The 19,049-nt window shown below is 32.4% G+C and overlaps 1 long non-coding RNA gene across 1 annotated transcript; it reads left to right on the top strand.

Annotated features, from left to right (window-relative positions):
* The first annotated feature begins 1,374 nt into the window (after positions 1-1,374).
* Positions 1,375-17,820, top strand: LOC143068006 (uncharacterized). Its single transcript, XR_012976088.1, has 4 exons — positions 1,375-1,506; positions 16,835-17,039; positions 17,236-17,339; positions 17,746-17,820. It is a non-coding gene; the product is annotated as an uncharacterized LOC143068006 (long non-coding RNA).
* Positions 17,821-19,049: the final 1,229 nt, after the last annotated feature.

The raw sequence follows: 19,049 nt of genomic DNA, 5'->3' as shown, positions 1-19,049 counted from the left end.
AAATCTTTTTCCTTCGGGGAAATTTGATTTCCCTTGAGGAAAAGTACTTTTCCTCTGAGGAAATTGTTGAAAAAAGGGGCATAACTTTTTCAACAGTGGTGCTAGATCCAAAAAAATTTAGGACAAATATCAGGGAACCAATACCAACCAAGTTATCAACTTTGTTTTGACTTAACTCCAAAAATTAAGGTGACAACTTTTGCACTCAGCGGAATTGCAAACTTGTCCCGGAGACTGTTAGAGAAACTTCATAGTATTTGGATGTTGGAAAGCATGTTAACCATATTTGTCATACGTAAAATGTCTTTCTTAATAATTTTAATTAATTAGTAGAACATGAGATACATACATTCGATTGAGAATGTTTTTGTGTCAGAGTCGTAGCCCTTGCATATGGTTGTAATGTTTTCGAGCTCCGATTGTTTTAGTTGATATAGCTCTTAAAACTGCATTTTAATATTTGAAAAGTTGTGGATATTGCGACAAGAGGATAATCTTCGTCGTATGTGAGTTTTGAATATTTTTGACTTTTGACAAAAATATTTTCTTTGTTACATATTATAAACATTACATACACCACATATGAATATAACTCACAAGGCATTTAAGTGTTTACTATCGTAAAGAATCTGTGCGGAGTAATTTGGTACTGGACTTTGTACTCTGTTGTTAGTAGCGTTCCCTTAGATGATCAGAAGATTAAATATTAAAGACACTTATTACAACACAATGAAATCGGTAGACCTAGATACGAATGAGGTGATATCTATTGTTCTGGGCTTCGTGTTGTTTATTCTTTAGTTTTCTATGTTATGTCATGTGTACTATTGTTTGTTTGTTTGTCCTTTTCATTTTTAACCATGGCGTTGTCAGTTTTTTTTTTTCGATTTATGAGTTTGACTGTCCCTTTTGGTATCTCTCATCTTTCTTCTATTGCACATGACGTTATTTATAATGATAATGACGAGTCTATCTCCGTTGAAAATGGTCGCACTGAGAAAAGTAACAAACGCAAACATTCCAGCGGCGCCAGTGGCTCAGCTTCCCCTAAATTAGCATCTGAAGTTGTAAAAGTACCTTTAAGTAAAAGCACGGAAACAGACTGGCGAATCGGCAAAACATCCAGATAAAAAAAATGCACCAACAAAAAACAAATCTTCAAATATTGATGTCGAAGCAGACATCCATATTAATACATAACTCACTCCGGACACCGTTGTCATGACAAAAATGATTAGTAAACTATCAGCAGATATGCGGACAATCATATCATATTTGTTTTAAAATATGTACTTAAATCATTTACTTGCATATTAAAGTTTGATCAATATAAGTATAAAAGGATCTTTGATGTCAACATCTGTTTATATTTGTTACATGTGAGTGACGTTTCTTGTCTTCAGTGATCTAGATGATATCGTACAAAATTTGTATCTCTTGTATTCAAGATGATATTACTGGAGCTGATTTTGTTTTCTCTGTGTTTACTAATTCATTCAAGTGCAGGTACAGTGATATATACATTTCTTCTTATATATGTAATGTAATGCAAAGTGTATTTAACAAAACATTTTAATCAGAAGTAATTCATCGGACATTTTAAATAATTATCAAAAAATGAAAGAGATAGTTCTTAGATTTTCACAAGATTGTAATTTCACATTGTAAGATTCCACAGGGTAATTTAAACTAATCAAAACTGACAACGTCATCGCAAAAACCAAAAAGGACCAAAAAAGACAAATAACAGTATACAAAACTCAATAGTTTAAATAAAATACTGAGCAACATTTAAACCCAGGTTATAAGTCTCACTCGATTGGTCACATTCAGAGAAAAGTGGTCAGAATTATAATTACAAAATTATGGAAAATATCCGTCGTGATTTATGAAACATTGTCTTTCCCTTACGATCAATGAACTCGTGTTTTCTTTTAGAGGGAATAATTTCAACGACACCACTCGTAACTGTCGGTTTGATAGCTTCTTGGTGGGTAGCAATTTATATTGTTCTATTGTTGTTGGCTTTTAACAAGCTAGTCAGGAATCTGACAGTTGTTGTCCATTCGTTTGGTGCGTTTTATCATTTGATTTTGTGATTTGATTAGGGACGTTCCGTTCGGGGTTCAGTATTTTTGTGATTTTACTTTTTTCAGTAACTGCCAGTACTCGAAAATCGTACTTTCATATTAGTTTAAACTGAATACAATTTCTAATACATATAAGATATTCAACGTTTACTTATTTTGTGTTATATCTCGTATCACTATTTTTAATATTTACCACCTTTTCAAAAGTATTCAGTTTTACGATGATTTTTCACTTTTGTACTCGCACTCTGAGGAACAAATTTATCAATTTGGTTAAAAATATGTAGGACTCTAAAGTGCGATGGTACTGTAAAGTGCGATGGTCACGCTAAAGTGCGATGGTCTACGCTAAAGTACGATGGTGTATCACGCTAAAGTGCGATGGCTGTTTGTTCGCTAAAGTACGTTGGTTTAGGCCCTTTAACATTACCCTTTTAGTCCATCTCACTTTAGCGTGATAAACTAAAAGGGTAATGTTAAAGGGCCTAAAGTATTAAAGAACACGGATTTAAAAATTGTCTTCTTGCGAAAGCTAGTACAAGGTTTTATGACATATTTGATAGGCTTTATAATTACCGGTAGTCTTAAGTGATCATTGTTTTAAATTAAGAAGAACGACCACGTAATTATTGCTAAAATGGTAATGCAGGTGTGACAAAAATCTATATATCCTGTATATGTTTTTTTTTTTAATTCAGGCTGGTATCACATATTTTGATAATTGGTGTAGCTTGCCGTTCACACAGTCTATCACTAATGTGAACATCTCTCAAAGTCGTCATTGTAAATTACAAATGCAAAATTCGTTCTAATTTTTTAGCAGACAATTTATGATTTACGCATGGACACATGACGTACCTTTATTTTACCGACTTTACTTTTCATTAAAATCAATATTTGAACGGGGACCGCAAAGTAAACTGCAACATAAACAATATTAATGCTTTCAATGTATCCGTTAGCTTCATATAGAAACAGGATAAAGGATATTTATAAATAAATGCGTATACTTTTGTATCTGTATAGTAAGATGGTCGACTGCAGGACAAAAGTCCTTCTTCTAGCACCGAAAAAAACCCACATTTGCTTCAGCCGACAAAACACAGTTATCATGTTTAAATTGAGTAAGTCATGGACATTCGCTTTAAAGTTGTTAATCAAATATTCTACATTTATCTTTCGGCATGTTCATTTTTTGTTTGTATAAAAGTTTGTTCACGTCATAATCCATAGTATGTTTATTACGTCTATACTTTCGCGGACCATCGCACTTTAGCGTGTGTAGGCATCGTACTTTAACGTAGACCATCGCACTTTAGCGTGACCATCGTACTTTAGCGTCCCCATCGCACTTTAGAGTCCTACAAATATATACTTCCGTATTCCAAAACAAAATCATTATTTAAATGCATCTGGTTATTTTTGTATTTTTTTAACGCCGTTTTGTACCATGTAAGAGTTGTCTTATTAAATAAAGGCAACAGTAGTATACCGAAACTCATAAATCGATTTAGAAAAAAAAAACCAAATCCGGATTACACTGAAACTACAACTTAAACTGAGGGAAACGCATCAAATATAAGAGCAGAACAACGACACAACACAAACACAACATTAAAATGTAACACACACAGAAACGAACTATAATATAACAATGGCCATTTTCCTGACTTGGAACAGGACAGTTTAAGAAAAAATGGTAGGTTGAACCTGGTTTTGTGGCATGCAAAACCTTCTGCCTATACCTTTTAGCTTTCTACCTGTAACGTCTATTGTATATAGGCACGTCCGTCTTAATATTGCATATTTTTTATTGTGCCATAGATCAGTTTATATCTTTTTGTGTTTGTGTTGAAATGTCATTTGAACATGTAAAGCCATTTCAATTGCTACATGTATTAAATAGTGCTTCTTTTTATGTTGTAATGGAAGTCTACTGTCTCATGTCTGCGTCTGTTAAAACGTTTAAAACCGCTGCATGTTGTTTTTGTTTAGTTCATGTTTTTTTTTTTTTTTGTTTTTTTGTTTTTAAATAGATTAGACAGTTGGTATTCCTGTTTGAATTGTTTTACACCAGTCATTTGTGTGCCCTTCATAACTTGCTGTTCCGTGTGAGCCAAGGGTCTGTGTTGAAGGTCGAACTTTGACTTTTATTTCTTTACCTTTTACACATTGTGAGATACATATGAACATACATTATCTTACCATGGAAGATAATCCGGAATTTTGATTTTTGACTTTGTGGTTGTCTCCTCGTTGCGAAAATTTACTCAGCCGACACATTTGTGGTTGTGGTTGTTCCTACGGACACCAGTTTCCCCTCTATGCAGTGTCTTGGTTCGTATTCTATTAATATTCAGTTGTGTTTCGTTTAGAAAAGCATTTGCCTTGTTGTTATGTTTGCTTAAAAATAAATAGGATTTCTCTAATGGTACTACAGAAAAGTTTCTATGACAAGGCGAGCTTTTCTTTTCTATATTTGGATGTTTCATGTTTGAAAAGGGAGAATATGAGCAACATTCGCAACAGTGCTATGATTTGTCATTAGTGGTAATTTTCAGGGTTACACCTGCAATTGTCCAAAGGAAGTTGACCTTTGATAAATATAACGAAAAAGTCAGTTAAGATTTAGATGTTTCAGTTTTTAGAAATATTGTGCACAAAAATTGGCAACAGGGAAAACATATTCCCTCTAGTAGGTTTTCTTTTCTATTATTACTGTTGTTTCCAAAACTCTTTTCGCATTGTTTGTCTTCCCTGGCTTGTTTGTTGTACCCATATTTCAATTGTAATTGAAGTAGTCATCATGCGATCTTCAACAATGAGCAAAATATATAACGTATAAAATTCTGTATACAGTTTTACTTTAATGTTGATGTCTCCAGTTGATCAAGAACTACTTAGTACTCCTGAGTGAAAAAGAAAAATGAAGGAGCTATATTTGAAAAGGAATCATATAGATATACGAAGTACGGCCTTCAACTGGGAGCTTTCTCTCGATCCGAACAGTTTGCTATAAAGGGCCCCAAAATGTAAACATATTCAAACAAGAAAACCAACGGTCTAATCTATATAAAAACGAGAAGAAAATAACAAACGACAGGTTCCTCGAAAACAAAAATATTTTTGTTTACATTAAGATGTAAAGAATGCATATAAAATAAACAAAACATGAAATCATTTCATTTGAACATTGGTCTACATCTTTTCATTTTAAACAGTGTTCTTAAATGTTAAGGAGTTAATTTTTTTATCTTATCTGGAAAACTAAAAAGCATAATTGCTTGTCTATTTTCTTTTTTCGAATCAAATGAGAACAACTGTCAATTCTGGACTTCGTACAGGCATTTTCGGAAGAAAATAATGGGTAAAACCTAGCATTATAGCTAGCTAGATCTTTATTTTAAAAGACATTTGTTTAAAGAGTGTTATATTGAAAAAAAAAAATAAATCAGTAAGTAGCCCAAAAAGACATAAAAGGTTGAGGAGGCAAACATTGAAATTCAGCGATCAGTCAGAACTGTGTAAATAGACAGAGACAAACAAGACAACTGACCTAAAACCAAGCAGACATTTAAAAAATCCAACTCATACGCCAACAATTTTGTTTTATTTTACTTCATCGTTAGTAAAATAATTTGAAAAAAGAGAGAATCATTAAAGCGATAAAATTTATCATTAACGTATCTAAAAATAAATTCAAACTGTTACATGTAGTTGTACATTTGTTTTTCTTAGTGCAACACCAATGCACTGAGTCCAAGTAATCAAGATAGACGAAATCTCAACCCAATATTATTGCTACAACCTTCTACCTTCTAGGCTAGAGATTGATTCCTTATAAATACATTCATTTTCATCATCATAGAGGAAATACTTTATTAAATACCGATTTAAACATTTAATTTGACGAGTGGCACACGCCTTCAAGGAAGACGTTCAAAGTCAGTTTGTATTAGTAATAAAAATCAGGTCAACAGGAAGAACATTTGTGACACAGTTTCTGATGGCAACATTATCGTACATTGACATGGAAAAGTATGACTGGTTCTTTTCAAAAATTAATATAATGCAAGACAACAAATAATGAGACATTGAATTGAATATGAACAACATATTAATTATCTATTTTCGGTCAATAAAATACTCTCCTCACTAAAATACCAATCATTGTATTTGACTCTTTCAAAAATCAGTTATTATAATTTGTTTCGTCAAGTAACTTGATTTTTTTTAAGGTAAAAAATGTTTCAATATGTTGTATTTTCACTCTCTATATACTTTATCAAAGTAATTTTTAACTGAATAAATATTTCTCGAAAGAAAATTATTGAAGATAAGAAGAGGTGTTCCTTGCTAGATTTGGATGTTTAATTTTCACACAGGAGAATTTGCAAAATTTGAGACAAGGCATATGATTTGTCACTAGTGATATTATCGATGGTGATCTAATCTAAGTTAGCACTTGAAACTTTCTAACAGATAGATATAGGAAGATGTGGTGTGAGTGCCAATGAGACAACTCTCCATACAAATAACAATTTATAAAAGTAAACCATTATAGGTTAAAGTACGGCCTTCAACACGGAGCCTTGGCTCACACCGAACAACAAGCTATAAAGGGCCCCAAAATTACTAGTGTAAAACCATTCAAACGGGAAAACCAACGGTCTAATGAATTTTGATAAATATAATAGAAACTGCAAGGTTTATTATTTACAATATTTGGATGATTCAATTTTACGAAACACAAAAATAACAACAGGAAAAAGATATTTCCTTCCCTGTAGTTGGTTTTCAGTTTATATCGACGGTGTTGCCTGCACGGCTCTTCTTATTGTGTGTGTCTTTCTTGGCTTGTTTGTTGTAATTGTGTCTGAATTGTAATTCACGCGGTTAAGATGTAACCGGATTTCTAATACTAGTAAGTCGGTTATTTCGCAATCGTAGCCATATGTTATCATATTCTTTGACTGAATATATAATTGTAAAACATAAATAAGAGGCTCTCAAGAGCCTGTGTCGCTCACCTGTTACCTTATTTACTGATGTCGGCCATCGTGGTTGGTAGGCGGGGTCATTAGACATTTTTTAAAAATAGATACCGTAGAAATGATTGTGGCCAAGTTTTGTTCAATTTGGCCTATAGTTTTAGAAAAGAACATTTTTTTACAAATAACAAAAATGACAAAAAGTTGTTCAATATTGACTATAAAGGACAATAACTCCTTAAGGGTTTCTCTGACAATTTTGGTCATGTTGACTTATTTGTAGATCTTACTTTGCTGAACATTATTGCTGTTTACAGTTTATCTCTATCTATAATAGTATTCAAGATAATAACCAAAAACTGCAAAATTTCCTTAAAATTACCAATTTTAGGGCAGAAACCCAACAACGGGTTGTAGGATTCATCTGAAAATTTCTGAGGGAATACATCTTATTCTGATGGACATTTAAGCTTTGACAAATTTGCCCTAAATGTCTTAGTTTCAAAGATATAAAGCAAAAGCTGCATTTTTCCACTATGTTTTAATTTTAGCCATGTCGGCCATTTTGTTTGGTAGGCGGGGTCATCAGACACATTTTTTAAACTATAAATCACAATTATGATTGTGGCCAAGTTAGTTTGAATTTGGCGCAGTAGTTTCAGAGAAGAAGATTTCTGTACAAGTTACAAAAATGACGATAAAGTTGTTAAAATTGACTATAAAGGGCAATAACTCCTTAAGGGGTTGACTGACAATTTTGGTCATGTTGACTTATTTGTAGGTCTTATTTTGCTGAATTTTATTGCTGTTTACAGTTTATCTCTATCTATAATAGTATTCAAGATAATAACCAAAAACTGCAAAATTTCCTTAAAATTACCAATTCAGGGGGAGCAACCCAACAACAGGTTGTCCGATTCGTCTGAAAATTTCAGGGCAGATAGATTTTGACCTGTTCAACAATTTAACCCCTGTCAGATTTGCTCTAAATGCTTTGGTTTTAAAGATATAAGCCAAAATATACATTTTATCCCTGTGTTCTATTTTTAGCCATGGCGGCCATCTTGGTTTGATGGCCAGATCATCGGACACATTTTTATAAACTAGATACCCCAAGGATGATTGTGGCCAAGTTTGGTTAAATTTGGCACAGTAGTTTCAGAGGAGAAGATTTTTGTAAAAGTTTACGGACGACGGACGCCAGACGACGGACGACGGACGCCAAGTAATGAGAAAAGCTCACTTGACCTTTCAGGTCAGGTGAGCTAAAAAACAGTCGATCAGGAACTTCTTCGTACTCATGAGTTATAGTGCGGTAACAGAAGTGTAAAAAGTCGTGTAGATCGCGAGTTTAATCTCCCCAAATAACACACGACTAAAAATGGTCTTAACTTAAAGACAAATATGTCTTCTTTAGTTCTTGCCCTGTCGTCAGAATTTCGTACGGTCATATTTTTCTAAAAACTCGTTTTAATGACTAGTAGTATATTGGAGAGTTCCAACCCCCTTTTTCAAAATGAAAAATTGTGTATGTTTGCTTACAATTAATTGAAATAGTTTTTCCTGAAGCTATTTTTGTATGTCAAAATATTCTATTCAGTATTTCATTTTCTTCTAATCTATAAAATTTGCGAAGTTTGGACTGTTTAAAATTGAGGTAATTCTAATTGCAAATTCAGACACAAACTTTAGTTTCTTCTTCATTTTAGTAATAGAAATTATCCCATAATATTTCAAGCATATAGTATTTCATAAAACTAATAAGTGATCAAAATTTCGGGACCAAAATATGAAAAAAAAACCCTAAGAAATCAATGGAAAAAGAATGGAGTAAAAAACTTCAATTTAAAAATTTTATGCAGTGCTTAATATGCCAAAAAAAAAAAAAAAAAAAAAAAAAAAATCGACTGAAATTTTGAGTCAATTTACCAGTAGGTATAGGGAAGTCGATTTTTGTATCTGCATTGGATAAAAGATTGAATGAGATAAACATCAAGATGTTTCATGCGATAGCTGTTAATTTGAAGAACTCCGTGCAGGCAGTGTATCATCGTTCATGCTACAAAAGTTACACAAGTAAACATATTTGTTCCCCCTTTTAGAGAGAGGAAGCTTCTAGTCTGATATTTAATGACGACATACAATTATCTGACTGTTGTCCCTCAGTTTCGGGTATTTGTACGCGTTCTGGAATGCAGTCGTTCACCTGGAGCGCTTTTTGGAACAAAACATTTTAGAAAGATCAAAAACTACTCAAGTTTGAATCCGATGAGCGTATTAAGAATGTTTTATCCGTGTCAGAAAAAGTTAAAGTTGAAATAGTTTCCCGTCCATCTTTTAAACTTCAAGCACTCTGTCATTTTGGTTGCATTACAAATTATTTGCTAAAAACGAGGAAAAAACAACCAAAACAAATCCAAACCCGTGGAAGCAGATATCTCAGATCACGACACTGCTACGATTTAATGGTCATTCCTCATGACACCGTTACTTGATAAATATATATATTCTTCCGGCGGATTCTAATTTAAAATATTGTACTATTGTAAAATGCAGTCTAAACTTATTGATTTCTATAGAAATGCAGTTTTCAAACAACTTCAACAAGTTCAAGGCAAGTATAACATAATATTTAGTGGCAAAATAACTATTTGAGATGCCATATCTGCTGCTAGTTAATTTAAAACTGACCTCAAAATCTCAATGTCAACTGTAATAGACACAAATAACGGACAGATATTTCATTCCGCTGCAAGTATACTTACAAAAGACATCGAAACTCTACAGAAGAATAGTAAACTTCGGATGAATTGTCTCTTCCTTCTTCAATTTAGTCAATGCCTTCGTATTCATTACAATACATTTTATGGGTACTCGATGAAACTGCATACAGCCAAGACTATTCTCACTCAGGAAATTGCGTAAATGCTAAGCAATTGTTGAGTCAATCGTTTGTGTGGCCAATTTGTTTTTACTCCTTTTTATTTAGGATTGGCTTTACAAATGTACCATGAGTTTGGTTCAAAACACCTTGTAAAATATTGAATGCCAATGGATTTCATGCTTCTTAAAGTAAAGTGCGACGCTATCTAATGTGTTGCCAACCATGAAATTGAGCGAATTCAAGATAGTGTGTACGTCTCATATAATGTCTCCCCAGCGTCTTTGCAGACAAGCATATGGATGTCATAACACCTTCCTAAACCCCTTTTTAGATCTCTGTTAAATCTTGGATGAATTGATAGGGATGGTTTGAAGCTGGTATTTTTTTTAGGAACAAATGTCTTCGGACTTCCTACAATACCTTGTCTGTAGTTGTAAAGCAAAACTCAAAATAACGTGTTTGTTTTGAGCAGAACCTTTCATGTGTAGACTTGTGGCCATGAGTGAAATGTGTAGAAATATACAAACATATCTTATGACGGTTGATGAAAATGAAGATGATGGAGATAACGGTTGATTTGGTATAAAGCTTGTTGCACTGGTACACACGGTCCCAGTCCCCAGGTTAGGGGAGTTTTGGCGCGCCCGTGAAAAGGTTCAACCCCGCCACATTCTGTATGTGTCTGTTCCAAGTCACGAGACGGTAATGCAGTGTTTGTCGTTTGTTTCTATATACTATATAATTATTATTTGTTTCTTTCGTTTTTATTTTGTACATTAATCAGGCCGTTAGATTTTTCGTTTGTTTTACATTATTCATTTCTGGAATTGAAGACTATGCAGTATGAATTTTACTCATTGTTGAAGCCCGTACGGGACCTATAATTGTTAATTTATGTCTCATTTGGTCCCATTTGGAGAGCTGTCTCATTTGCAATCATATCACATCTTTTTTTATATGGAATACTTTTGAAATTTGTGGTACGTTGCAAGGAAAAAAAGGGGGGATATAGGTACAAAACCTATAATGTAATAGACATTAACCAGAGTAAAATACACAACAACAGATAATACTATGGAAGCAGTAATAATTGTGAAAAAAACCAAAAAGCAACGAGTAGTCTATAAAAAAATCAGAAGTATCCGCAAATTCAATTTGAGGTCATATTTGACTGTAGTGTTCTATTGCTTTGGTTTGATACCTCACCAAATATGATAGTTTAAAAAATAATTTTAAAGTATTGTCCTGCATGACACTTGATTTTTACCTGAAATTGAAATTTTTCATAAGGTTAAGTTGCTCTAAACATTTTATAGGTTGAAAACTTGATTTTTGAAGTTTTGTTTATAAAACGTCGATTTAGGAATTTTTTGGATAAAAAAATCTCAATGATTAAAGTTTATGTATAATGACAAACATTACTACAGCCAAAACAGTATCATTTGTATTTAGGTAGAGTTTAGAAATAGAAAAAAAATGTCAAAACGTAAACCCTCCCAAATTTTCACAGATTTTTACATATGACCTTTGACCTCAATTTAAAAAAAAATGTGACCATATCAAGTCCTGACGACAGGCATATTATTATAGTACACGATTTCCTCTTTCCAATGATATATTATATAGGTGTGTGTTCGGTGGGGAGATTGAATTAAAAAAAATCTGCCTTCAGTCACCGCACTATTAACATGGAAAATGAATAAGCTATATTGGGATATCATTTATATAAATATAGGATGATATGCGTGCCAATGTGACAACTCTTCATCCAAGTCACAATTTGTAAATGTTAACAATTATTGTGCAAAGAACGGCGGCCTTTAACACGGAGCCTGAGCTCACACCAAACAGTATACTATAGTGTAAAACGATTTAAACAGGAAAATCAACCGTCTAATCTATATAAAAAACAAGAAACAAGAAATATTTATGAACCACAACAACAAACAGCACACAATAATAACAGACAACAGTTTCCTGGCTATACAGTCTGATATAAAACAAATCTATATATCTTAGGTGTCATCAGCAATGCTATGCTTTGTGTCATTTGTAGAAGACTAAACTGTTTGTGTATAAATGACACTGAACAGAATGCATGTAAAGTAAACATAACATTTGCACATTGGTCTACATCATTTCAATTAAAAACAGTGTTATTAAATGTTTAGATGTTCAACTTATTTGAAAAATTGAAACTCGTTATTTGAACTCTATTTTCCTTGATTCGATTCCAATGGAAAACAACGGTCATATTTTTCACTTCGTGCAATCATTTTTTTTTTTAACGAAAATGATAAGTTAAACCGTGTGTTATAGCTATATATATCTCCATTTCTAAGACATTTGTTTAACATTTTGTTTTATTGAAAACAATCGGTGAGTTAAAAAAAAAACACATAGTAGGTTAATGTGTCAAAAAGTGAAATTTAGCAGCTAGAATAGTGTAAATGGACAACTGACTAAAAACTCAAACAAGCATTCAAAATGAAACCAACACAAACACCAACAGATCTGTGTTTATACTTCATCGTTAGTTCTTTAACAAACACGTAATCAAAAAAGACAACGATAATTTGTTTTTATACAAAATCATATAAGCGAGAAATTATTTTTATAAACATTTCTAAAAATAAATTCAATCTGTTACATGTAGGTGAACATTTCACTTTCTAAGTGCAACATTAATGCACTGAATACAAAATGCAACATAAATGCAATGAATACAAAATGCAATATAAATGCAATGAATACAAATTGCAGCATAAATACAATGAATACAAAATGCAACATAAATGCAATTAATACAAATTGCAGCACTAATGCACTGAATACAAAGTGCAACATTAATGCATTGATACAAAGTGCAACATGTATGCACTGAGTACAAATAATTAAGATAGATAATATCGCAACCCGATATTATTTCTACAATTTTCAACCCTCTAAGCTAGAGTTTGTCTCATATAAATACATTCATTATCATTAATATTGAGGAAATACATATTTAAATACCGCTTTTAACACTTAAGTTGTAGAGGGGCACATGCCTTCCATGAAGACGTTTGAAGTTAGTTTGCATTTGTAATTAAAACCAGGTCAACATGAAGAATATATGTGACACAATTTATGAATGTAACATTAATGTAAATTGACATCTGTGTCATGTTGGTATCTTGTGGACAGTTGTCTCACTGGCAATCATACCACATCTTCTTTTTTATATGGAAAGTTATGACTGGTCTTTTTTTTTAATGTTGATGTAATGCCAGATATTGTATTGTATTGTAAACGTTTCGTCAGCTAACTTGATTTTCGTTTTGGCAAACAAATCTTTAAATATTTTGTAATTTTTACTCACTAGAAATATATTTAGGAGTCAATAGTCCACCGATTAAAAGAATACACACGTGAAGATTATTACAGTGCAATTTTGAAAAATGATAGCACCGACAATATATTTTTTTATCCTTTTCCACTAAATGACATTAAGTCTATAACTTACTGGGGTTTTGCAAAAACATTTAGAACCTGTTCAAATTTGTGAATCAGTTATTATGAAGGATAAAAGTTGTGAATCAGTTATTATGAAGGATAAAAGTTGTGAATCAGTTATTATGAAGGATAAAAGTTGTGAATCAGTTATTATGAAGGATAAAAGTTGTGAATCAGTTATTATGAAGGATAAAAGTTGTGAATCAGTTATTATGAAGGATAAAAGTTGTGAATCAGTTATTATGAAGGATAAAAGTTTACAACATATAATTCATCAATATCAAGTTAAATTGAGAATGGTTACGGGAGTCCAAGAAATAACAACCCGACCGAAGAGGAAAACAAAGCCAAGGGCAACCAATGGGTCTTCAAAACAGCGAGACAATCAAAATGTGAAAGCGTATGCCATCGTGCAATGTTTATGTCATTTATTATATTTTTGAAGCACACTAACTTGATGTGTAATATTGTCCCAATTCATAATGGTAATAATATTGTTTTGGTTTTATCATTTGCTGAACGTTTGTTTTATGTTTTGGACTTTCAAATGTTTAAGCCTCGAGCAACAATAAAACAACAATATGCAAATTACTTTTATCGATTTTTAAAACATTTTCGTGCGACAGCTTTATTCTTTAACAGCGATGTTTAATCCTTAGTCTATAATGAAATGTTGATCAAGAATTGCCTCCCGTACACCATGGGTCTGACTATTTGAATAATCTTACCTAATTCTATGAAGTATTTCATTAGTATCTCCCATTTAAAAGAATTTGTATGTTGTAAAGTTATATTTCATTTGATGTCAGAAAAACACAAAAAAATCAAGTGAATCGTAGACAATGACAATTACAAAACTCTTTATGCAAATTCATTGAGAGAAATTAAAATAAAAGCTGACATGGCTACAATTTTCATTGTTATTAAATGTAACATCAGTATTTAGTATAAATATAATCTGAAATCAATCGTTGAGGCCTTGACTAACTCGGGTGTGTCTATTTTTTGTGTCAATTTATGTAATGTATCCGGTTGTTTTCTGTTATTAGTTAATACTTCAGTTTTATCATGTATATCTTTTATATAGTCATTTTATAAAATTTACTGTTTGCAAAAATATAAATTATACTACATAATAGGAATGTTCTTGTCCCAAACAGACAACCCTGGCCGTTTTTGGCTCAACTTTTTTGAACTTTGGTCCTCGACGCTGTTCAACTTTGTACTTGTTTTGGCTTTCACACTTTTGTATCTGGGTGTCACTAGTAATTCTGTGTGGACGAAACGCACTTCTGGTGTATTAAATTTTAAACCTGGTGATTTTTTTTAGCTATTATTCGTGTGTTTCTTCGTCAAATATGTTCTCCTATTTATTTGTATTGTAGTCCTGTAATGTTGTGTTGTCATTATGTTATATTTAACATGGTCATTAAAGCGGTGGTTTTACATGCCACAAAACCAGGTTCAACCCACCATTATTTTCTTTTAAAATGTCCTGTACCAAGTCAGGATAATGGTCATTGTTATATTATAGTTTGTTTCTGTGTGTTTTACATTTTAACGCTGTGTTTCTTTTGTGTCGTTTATTATCTCTTATATTTGAGTGTGAATTCACATTATTATAAGACGTGTCACGGTACTTTTCTATCCCAAATTCATGTATTAGTTTTGATGTTATATTTGTTATCCTCATCGGATTTGTCTAATGCTAAGTTCCTTTCTGGTTACATTTAAATGTAGTGTCGTCATTCTCCTCTTTTATTTAATGCGTTTCCCTCGGGTTTGGTTTGTGACCCGGATTTGTTTTTTTTTTCTATCGATTTATGAGTTTTAAACATCGGTATACTACTGTTGCCTTTATCTACGAATGTTTATTTAAATATCTAAGAACTAACCATCAACACTATTGGTTGATATCAGGTGCTTTAATAGGGCAATCACATATAGCACCCTTTGTGCTACTTTTGTACGTTGTCAAAGTCTATTGCGGTAGGTTATATTCTAGGAAAAAAGGGATGGATTGCCATAACTGTAAGTTGAACATATTCGTAGCTATCTATAAAACATGAATCAGATAATGGTTGATCTGTCCGTGATGGCGTCTGTATAATTGTCGAATGGATTAATTCAATGTCACGTCTTAGAACTCATGGTTTAAATGCTTCCTTGTAAGCAACAACACTCTATTTAGAAAATCATGATAGCAGATGTAAGTTCTGGAATATTGTATCATAAGAGTATCATAAGAGTAAAGAGAAAATACTGAACTTCATGATATATTATAAGGAGAAGTAATTAAAACTGACAAATTAAACGACAGACGTTATCCACCTGACTTGTTTTGTTTTCCGAAGAAAATTATTGGATCAATCTTGTTTTATAGTTAACTTAACCTCTCACTGATATACGTACACTTCACATTAAATCATACAAATTACAGATACCTTAGTGGTACTATTTTTTCTCTACCTGATGAGATTGACAATAAAAGAGGGACAGTCAAACTCATAAATCTAAAACAAACTGACAACGCCATGGAAAAGACAAACAAACAACAGCACACATGACACAACATAGAAAACTGAAGAATAAACAACACGAACCCCACCATAAAACTAGTAGGGGTGATCTCAAGTGCTCCGGAAGGGTAAGCAGATCCTGCTCCACATGTGGCACCCGTCGTGTTGCTTATGTGATAACAAATCCGGTAAATAGTCTAATTCGGTAGGTCACATTCATTAAAGGGAAGGGGATTGTAGTTACGACGTAAGGAACATATCCGATATCATTTGTGAAACGGTTATTCCATCACGGTCAACCAACTCGTGATGGCGTCCGTAAAATTTACGAAGGGATAATTTCAACTTCACCATTTGGAACTCTTGGTTTAATAGCTTCCATGTGAGCAGCAATCCTCTATCAAGAAAATCATGATAGGAAATGCAAACACGGAAATATCGTATCAATTGGGAGATATATACCCCGTATGCAGGTGCTGCTGGAATATTGCTACTTAGAAATGGAAAGTTCACAATTGGAAAGCTGGAATCATCTCTTTTGTCGTAAAGTTTTGTTTTCAACCGACCCTCATTGTCAATTTCTAGATGTAAGTCAAGATATGAGGCCGACTTAACTGTATCTGTAGTATCCTTTATCTCTAGCTCGATGGGATAGATGCGTTCCACATAGTTACCAAAATTTGAATTATTTAGTGAAAGAACATCATCTATAATGTGGTTGTCAAGTCACAATTGTTTAAAAAATAATTAAAAAAAAAAAGAGATAAAGAGCATTTTAATACGATAGAATAACAGAGAAATGGATTGAATAAATGCTTTTTTATTTACGTTGCTCTTCAATATATTTTATTCCAGATTCTCCAGTAAATTTTCTGGGTTCCTGTGCTTTTAAATGCAGCATGCAAGATAGAACGTACACACGAGCCATATCGAACAGAGAAAATCTTACAAGAATTACATTCAGCAGGGACGACCCAACTAAATTAGTAATGACTGACAATGGAATCATTACAGGAGTTGAGGAATGTTTCATTAGATCAAGTCCATTTATTATTTTGAGGTAAACTGTAATAAGTTAAATTCAGAATATTTTCATGTCGATTCCTAAGATATACGTGATAATGATTAAAATCATAGTTTATCTTGATATTATTGCGGGTTAAACTGTTAAAATAATTCCATTTAATTCATAGTGATATGGTGTATGCTTCGTTTCCCTTATTCAAATAGATGTGTTTTATCTCCCTTTGTTTCAGGCGAGACATTCCCGGAAATGCTACTCATTCTGAGTACTGTTGTAGAAAAGATGCCAATTATGACGAATCTGAGAACATACGAGTGACTCATTATGATCAATGGAGTATGTATAATATGTTCATTTTCATGATTAGAGTATTTTAATTACAATTATGCGCAACAATGATAACTCTTCCGTTAAATCGATTTTTTCGAAAATCGCCTGCGAAACACAAAATAATAAACAGATACATTGTAACATAAAGCTAAGAGGGCGGTTAAGCAGATTGTTACCCTAAAAATCAAGGTAATTCTTCAATGGTATAAATGATTTACTTGGTGACATAATGAAATGTCTGTTTGCAACTATTTAGTAGTTTTTAAATAAAATTGGACTCATTCAAAGCCCTGTTGTGTCACATCAATACGTTGTTGTCTCCAATATCAATGAATACATATGATTCCAATTGTGCACAGACGTTAGATTTCTATAAATTTCTGGTGTAATGTTTGAACGTTATATTTAACAGAAGTGTTTCATGATTATCCACATCTATGCGACGTATGTACTGGTATTGGCCTGACTGGAACACGTTCATTTGCAGGTATTTATGCTATATCCTTTCAAAATAGCATGACTATTTATAATTTTGCTGATGAACAGTATACAAGATATATTAAATCTTTCTTTCTCTCTTTTTCCAAATATCCCTAAATAGTTGTAGATACACATATTTTGTTATTTGAGTTGGCGGTATTTTCTTTTTGGCAATGCCAAAACTAAAGTTTTTTGTTTGTTTTTAAAGTTAAGTTGTGTGTGTTCCTACCGACATAATGAAGTCCAATTAATTATTCCTACCGACATCCTTTCCTACGAAAACGATATAAATTCATATTATTTATTTATCAGTTAAATCAAAATTTAAAATCATAAGTGACATATTTTCGTTGTGTTAGAGCTTTAGATACATAAAAAAGGCCGCTATTCAATACTCTGCTCTAATAGTAGATATTTTAACTAGGTATGAAATCACATGGCAGGTGAGGCAAGCAAAGCAGCAGACTATAACATAGTAGACACAGTCAGTATTACTACTGTTATATTTTAGGCAATGCCTGTAGTTTTTGTTTGCTTCATTGCTTTGTATTTTCTAAACCAATCTATGCGGTTTAAACACAATAACCACTTATGCTTAAATTGAAAAAAGTTTCTGAATGACATGTGATCCCTTAAAAACGTCTAGTCCTACTAGTTTGATTAAAACATGTAAAATGGTTTTTATAACTTATTTAGGGCCTCATTTATATTTAGTTTTCGTTTTGCAGATTTGAAAGTTGGTGAGTATTTTTTTTTATCCTTTTGTCAATTAATCATACAAAGAAAAACAATGTAAAACAATAAATAAGTAGGATATTTTAGTTATTTAAGTATCGAAGGTGTTCAATTATTTTCACCTTTAACAATTTCTAATTTGTTCATAACTATATTATCTCAATAGTATTTTCAAAAAATCAAAGTTTTGTACTTAGTTTATAATTATGATCATATCAAATTTTAATTCATGTCAACACAGTGCTGACTACTTGGCTCGGGATACACTTGAAGAATAAAAACTGCGTTAACAGTAGCATCGTCCAAGTGGTTGTAAGTAAACTCCTCATAGATACCAGGATTGAAATTTTGTATTTGTGACAGTACTCGTGATAATCGACCCATTCTGCATGTTTAAAATCATACAGTTACTAAATTTTCGTTTCAGGGTGTGCAATTGGTATGTATCTTATTTACGTTATATGGCAGATCATCAAATCAAAATTTTTCAGGCAGAGTACA

Source organism: Mytilus galloprovincialis, chromosome 1, assembly GCF_965363235.1.
Source record: "Mytilus galloprovincialis chromosome 1, xbMytGall1.hap1.1, whole genome shotgun sequence".
Taxonomy (NCBI): domain Eukaryota; kingdom Metazoa; phylum Mollusca; class Bivalvia; order Mytilida; family Mytilidae; genus Mytilus; species Mytilus galloprovincialis.
This window is presented reverse-complemented; position numbering and strand designations above follow the sequence as displayed.